This window comes from Salvia hispanica, chromosome 6 (genome assembly GCF_023119035.1).
Source record: "Salvia hispanica cultivar TCC Black 2014 chromosome 6, UniMelb_Shisp_WGS_1.0, whole genome shotgun sequence".
In the NCBI taxonomy this organism is placed as follows: Eukaryota; Viridiplantae; Streptophyta; class Magnoliopsida; order Lamiales; family Lamiaceae; genus Salvia; species Salvia hispanica.
In genome coordinates, this window is record NC_062970.1 from 16,838,377 (window position 1) to 16,845,940 (window position 7,564).

Below are 7,564 nucleotides of genomic sequence, written 5' to 3' on the forward strand. Positions count from 1 at the left end.
TGTTGTTGATCGGTGGTTGTTTGGCGAATCTGTAGCTATGGGTATACTTTTGGTCGGAGTTTGTGTCGGATGCTTGGATCCGGAGTGGATTTAGCATCCGAGGTTGGATCTGAACAGGGGAATCAAGTTGTGCATGGATTTCGAACTTTTGCTCTCTTTTCATTTTACTTCGTCTAGTAGTCGCAGATCTGCTTAGTTTTAAATTGTTCTTCGTTTAATTGCTTTAAATTCAGTCTGCTTCGTTTCCGATTCACGTTCCATCTCTGTTTCTACTGAAATTTTATGCAAATTGATTGGAGAAGATGATGTCGCTGTTAGTTGGTACTTTAGTTAGTTGTTTTTCAGCTTTTCATCCGTACTTTACCTTTTCAGCAAATGGTCCCCACCGTCAGTTCATTTCCCAGGTCTAGGTAATTTAGGAAATAGTTTCTTAGATCTAGTGATTGTCTCGTTTTCCAGTTTACATGCATGATTTATGTTCTGCCTAGATCTAGTTGTTAGCGTAGCAGATTTCAACTCCAAGTTTAGTTTAATTTCCTCAACCCAAAAAATGCGTGGCAGCAGCCAACCCAAAAATAGTCCCGAATCCTTGAGCATGTTTAATTGCGCATTCATCTATGTGGGATCGATCCCTACTTCCCCGTGCTAATTTTAGTATACGTTCCTTTCTGTGCGGATCCCGATCCGGATATAGGTTCACTCACCGCGCATCTAGACGGTGAGACCTGTTGGGGATAATCGCAGCGGAAATTGCAAATTAAATAAATCCACAAAAGAATCTATTTAGGTGATTATGTGGGTCGATTCAATTTCATGCTTGAACATGTAGAGACATATAATTGCGCAATTAATCACATAATTTAAATTAAATTATGATGTTGAATACTTACAATAATGATTCTCCAAAGAATCGAAGTGGCTTGCTACTTCTCCACGTGTAGATCTTGAAGCTTGATTGTGAATGCAAGACCAAAGATCTTCTAACCTATGACCCTTAACTCTATAGATCTAAATTCCTTGTGGGAGGAATCTCTTAGAAATTATAAGAATCTTGAAGGAGAAGACAAGAAAGCCAAGTTGTGGAGGCTAGTGGTTTTGTGGTTGTGGTATATGTCTCCTCTCCTTACATTCTTATTTATAGAGTTTATGATGGGCTAGGTTAGGGATGTGTCTCCTCTCCTTACATTCTTATTTATAGAGTTTATGATGGGCTAGGTTAGGGATCTATGGGGCTTGGATTGGGCCTCCCCAATTGGACCTTCTTTACTAATTAAATTATAACCCATAATTTAATATAAGGCCAATGGAATATTTCTTGTGCCACTATAGAAGAAATATTGACCGCCCATCCAATCCGTGATTACAAGCAATCCGGGTTAACCTCTTTAATATATTATTTCCCGTGTCTAAGACTTTCTATATCCATTAATTAATTTGTAGTCTGCTATAGACTTTAAATTAATTAATATCTTTTTATTTCCAAGAGTTTGTCTAGTACGAGATGTATATCAAAATATACTTTTCCTTTTCTATTTATTCTTGGATTAAATCCAAACCGGCCGGGTTTCCGAATAATAGAACTTCTCTCGAACACCTCTTGGGGATATAGTCAAACCACGCAGGCACACGATTCAATGTAATAATAAAACTGACACCATACTAGTTATTAATTACTACTACCCAAGATATCAGGAATATTGGGTTGCGAAAAACCCGCACCTATTGATAAGTCAAAGTAGCGTATGATTAAATAACATGTGTCCTATATTATTACAAAGATTAGGAAATATTAAATCTCCAAGACATCGTCTTACAGTAGATAGCAACAAAGACGTGTCTATACTTTAGATCCATTCAATGCTATACCACACCAGTGTCACTAGTCATTCTCAAGGTAAAGACGACTTTCGGATGGACACTGCAACCTTTCACGATAGGTAGCCAAAGCCTATCTAGGTTGTGAAAAAGTTTTACTTCTACAAGGTACCGGTTGGGCCACCTACTGTGATGACCTGTTCCACGACCCAACCTTCAATGTAGAAGACTTAGACTGATTTTACTTTCCGGCGCTTTAATTATATAATTTAATATATAATTAAATACGGTCAATACCCATTAAAGTAAAATACACAGTATGAAGAAAACATTTATTATTCTCATTAAATGAAGAGTGTTTACAATATACAAGCAATTTATCAAATTCAAAATAAACTCGAAAAATGCTTTTTAGTATATATGTTCCAACAGTAGTCTCAAACCCGCGCCGGAGGTCTATCGATATCAAGACAAATGTGCTCGGGGTTTTGCCCACATTCTCTGGACGAAGGAATGAATGTCCTTACGAATTCCTAAACGAGTTTAGTAAGCTGTGCAGCATTCAAAAGAGGCCCAACGAGGCGACTGAGGAGGACTACCGTTTGCGTGCAGTCCCGTTTGCCCTTAAGGGGGAGGCTAATACTTGGCTGTTGAGGCTCCCACCAGACTCGATCAACACATGGAAGGATTTCAAGCTGGAGTTCTTGGATTATTTTTTCCCGTCCAACAAGACGAACGCTTTGAAGAAAGAGATCCAGGAGTGCAAGAGAATATGATGAGTCTCTGAGCTCTTATTGGTCCCGGTTCAAGGGACTGTTGGATGCTTGTCCGAACCACAGGATGATCGAGGCAGAGACTTACTATCTGTTTTACGAAGGTGCAAACCCTGAATCAAAAGACTTGATGAATTCCTCGAGCGGGGGAAATTTTACCAAGAATAAAGCAAGTGAAGCCAGAGAAACTTTGGGAAGATTGATCGAGGCGAAGAAGGCCTATGATAACCCGCGGAGCATTTTGAGGAGGGGATCGGCCAATGCAGTAACAGAGCAAGATGACAAGAAAGTGGAGGACAAGATAGATAAATTGGAGAAAGCACTGTTGAATGCTATTGAGAAGTACAACCCTCATGCTCCATCGGAAAATGAGAAACCCCCTGGTCCAGAGGAAAGGCAACTTCAACCTTATTACAGTCAACCGTGTGAAGGGGAGTGCCAAGCCCAGGCAAATTCGATGGGAAGCTGGAATCCGGATGGAAGTTGGAACCAAGGAAGACAAAAGGAGGCCCCATGGAGGACTCACCCCAATTTTAGATGGACTGACAATGATCAAAGTCAGCCGCCCCCACTGCAGCTCACAAATTATGCACACCCTCCAGAGAGGCAGTCCAACTGGTCAGGGAGAAATCAAGAGGGGCAATTGCAACTGGGGTACAGGAATCAGGACCATACTAATTGGGGAAACAGGAATCAGAACAATCCAGGGAGCTCCTATGTGCCACCTCACCAGAGGAATAACCAAGGGAACTATCAGAATTCCCAACCAAATCACCAAGGGAATCAAGGGTCTAGCAACCAGTACAATAACCACCAAGGAAATCAGGGGAACTATCGACAAACCCAAGGACAGAACCAAGGTCAAGGATCAAATTCTAATCAATTCAACTCCAGGCCACAAAGGAGTTTGGATGACATGGTCCACGACCTAGTGAATTCACAGCAGTTCATGCAAAATAACTTGCATTCCAACAACGACGTGGTGCACAAATTGCAAGACGCTCAGTTGGAACACAAAGCCGCCATGGACATGATGGCAAAACAGCTGTCCCAGATCGCGGTTTCTTTGAATGAGATGTGGGGAAATGAAGGAAAACTTCCTGCCACGGTCAAGCCACCCGACCGAGCAAACATTAGTCATATCACCTTGAGATCCGGGAGGGGCTATGAAGGACCGACGCTGGAAATCAACGAAGAAGTACCCGCGCAAGCAAGTAAGGGGAAGGAGAGTCAGGGAGATAGCCCTAGACCCAGAGAAGTTCCTGTTCAGGATGACCTCCAGAAAGGAGATTTAGGGGGATCTCTACCTCGAGCAGCTGAACCATTTTTCCTAGATCCAGAGCCTGAGTTAGTAAGTAAGGAAGGAAGCAGGGAAGCTGGCGAAACCCCAGCTGGGAGTTCCACAAATGCGGTAAAGCGGGCAAAGTCGTTTCCATACCGAGAGGAAGCAAAGAAAAAGAAGGATGATACAGAGGACCTCATGGAAATTTTTAGCAAGCTGGAAATCAACCTGCCCTTCTTGCAAGCCCTGAAGATGCCTGCCTTTAGCAAGTTCATCAAGGAATTCATAGCTGGGAAGACCAAGCCGGACGGGAAGATTGTGATCGGGGAGAACGTGTCTGCTGTGATACAAAAGAGAAGGATGCCTTCGAAATGCACAGACCCAAGTATGTTCACATTACCCATTTCTCTAGGGGATATCAAAGTCGAGCATGCTATGTGTGATCTAGGGGCGTCTATAAATGTTTTACCGCTTTCAATCTACAAGAAACTGACAGGGGTTAGGATGGTCGCCACCAAGGTGGTAATCCAGTTAGCAGATAGAACTTGCATCTGTCCTGAAGGTGTGTTAGAAAATGTCATAGTCAAGGTGCATGATTTTCTATATCCTGCTGAGTCTAGTGGCGTGCTCTTAGGGAGACCATTCTTGCGCACTGCTAAGACCATTATCGATGTCTTCGATGGAACAATTTGCTTGGATTATAATGGGGAAAAATATACATTTAGCATAGATGAGGGAATGAAAAGACCATTGGATGTTGAGAATTTGTATGCTATAGATGTCATTAACCCCTTGGTCCAAGAATATCTTGAGACATAATTGATACATGAACAAATTGACAACTCGGAGTTGAGCCATTTAATCGATCGAGAAGTTGTAGGGTGGTGTGCAGCAATGAACACAACGGAATTGACAGATGAGGAACTAACAGAGGCCATCATGGAGTTTTGCAGAAATCCCGAGTCAGCTAGATCAAGGGGATCGGCCCATGTGGCTAGTCTGGAGAATTCTCCTGATTCTGGGAAGGAAACATTACTTGATATTGCAAAGAAAAATCCCTTGCCCCAGGAAACGAATAACACAAGGAAGGAACTGAAGACACTCCCACCAGGCCTCAAGTATGCTTATTTGGAGGAGGATGAGGCATTCCCAGTAATAGTCAACAGTAACTTGACCGAGGAGCAGGAGAAGGAACTGTTGGAAGTGATCAGGCGGAACAAGAAAGCAATAGGGTGGACCCTCTCTGATTTAGTAGGAATCAGTAGGGATGTCAATTCAACCCGAAACCCGTGGGCCGGCCCGAACAACCCGGTAATATGAGCGGGTTAGGGCTGTAATTTTATTACCCGAATACAAAACGGGCTAAACGGGTTGGCCCGAATGGGTTGGCGGGTTAAACGGGTTGGCCCGAACGGATTGTGGGTCGGCCCGTGGGTTGTGAGTTTTAATTATAAAATATTAAGTTTTAGGGATTTTTTAATATTTTTGAATCCTCAATCTTCATTCTACACAATCATTAGTCTTATTCAATCTTCATTCTACAAAATCATTAGTCTTATTCAATCTTCATTCAACACTTTTTCACTCGATCCCACAATATCAGCTTTCAAGTTCCATCTCAACTCATTATTGCACCGTCCCATCATCTGCTACTAGTGTCTTACCACCACCAAAGCCAATCAAGACAAAATTAAGAACTAACCCATCAAAATCTTAAATATATTTATCATTTTAATAATGATTCATGTAATATATGATTTTTAATTTTCATAAAGAATTAGTTACGAACAATGCCATAATAATGACACGAACACAAGCTTTAATTTAGATTGTAGTTGATCGAGATGAAAGACTTCTTTTCAAGTATTATTGAAAAAAACTATTAAAATTTGAAGATTTTATAGGATTCTAAACTAAAAAGAAAAAAGTATCTAAAATTTAAAATCATTCTATAGAAGAAAATTTTGATACAAGAGATTATTATCGAAAGCTTTTAGGCCCGAATAGCCCGATGGGTTAGCCCAAAACCCGACGGGTTAGGGTTAGGGTTGAAAATTTATGACCCGAAAAATCCACCATAATGGCCCGCACCCAAATAGCCCGGCGACCTGAGTGGGCTGGCCCAAACCCGAACGAGTTAGCCCGATTGACATCCCTAGGAATCAGTCCTGATCTCTGCATGCACCACATCCGTTTAGAAAAAGGTGTGAAGGCTCACCGAGACGCACAACGGAAACTGAATCCGAACATGCGAGAGGAAGTTCTGAAGGAGGTGTTGAAATTGCTCTCTCTAGGGATCATCTACTCCATTCCGGACAGTGAGTGGGTCAGTCCTGTCCATATGGTGCCCAAAAAGTCTGGAATACAGGTTGTCAAGAATGATAAGAACGAATTGGTGCCCACTAGGCTGGTGACGGGGTGAAGGATGTGCATCGACTACAGGAAGCTGAATGAGGCCACAAAGAAGGATCATTTCCCCTTACCCTTCATTGATCAGATGTTAGAAAGATTGGCTGGCAAACCGTATTTTTGCTTCCGTGATGGATACAGTGGCTATTTCCAGATCTACGTTAACCCAGAGGACCAAGGGAAAACCACGTTCACGTGCCCTTTTGGTACGTATGATGAGTATCTTTTCAGATTTGCTGGAAGTATGCATTGAGATATTCATAGATGATTTTACCGTATATGGGAATTCGTTCGACACTTGTTTGGCCAGCCTTGACCTAGTGTTAAAAAGATGCCAGGAGAAGCACCTAGTTTTGAACTTCGAAAAATGCCACTTCATGGTAACTGAAGGTATTGTCCTGGGTCACGTGGTTTCTGAAAGAGGAATACAGGTGGTCAAGGCAAAGTTCGAGGTGATATCAAAGTTACCTTACCCTACGAACCAAAAAGAAGTTAGAGGTTTCCTGGGTCACGCGGGATTTTATAGGAGGTTTATCAAGGATTTCGCGAAAATAGCGCAACCGCTCACTCATTTGTTGCACAACGATGTGGAATTCGCCTTTGACGAATGATGCAAGAAAGCCTTTCAGTTGCTTAAGGACAGACTCGTGTCCGCACCAATAATCAGGGCGCCAGATTGGAATCACCCCTTTGAGATAATGTGCGACGCGAGTGATTTCGCTGTGGGAGCTGTCCTAGGGCAGAAGATGGATGGAAGAAGTCATGTGATTTTCTATGCATCCAAGACTCTTAATCAAGCTCAGAAAAACTATGATACCACGGAGAAGGAAATGTTGGCTGTCGTCTACTCGTTCGAAAAATTCCGACCTTATCTTCTTGGGTCAAGGGTTATAGTCTTCACAGATCACGCAGCAATAAAGTACTTACTGGCTAAGAAAGAGTCTAAGCCAAGGTTAATCCGTTGGGTGTTGCTTTTGCAGGAGTTTGATTGGGAAGTGAGGGACAAAAGAGGAACGGAGAATAGAGTAGCCGATCACTTGAGCAGAATTCATCAAGGGGAAACGGAAGAGGCCATACCCGATGCTTTTCCTGAAGAGCATTTGTATTATCTAGGGGATTTTCCTAGACGGATCAGTTGGGAGGCAGTTTTGGCATTAACCGGTCTAGGAGATTCCGACAAGGGGAAGCGAACACTTAACGCAGAACCATGGTTTGCTGACTTAGCAAACTACTTGGTCACGGGAGAAGTGCCAAGTTCAGACGAAGTTTCCCGGGCCCAGAAGAT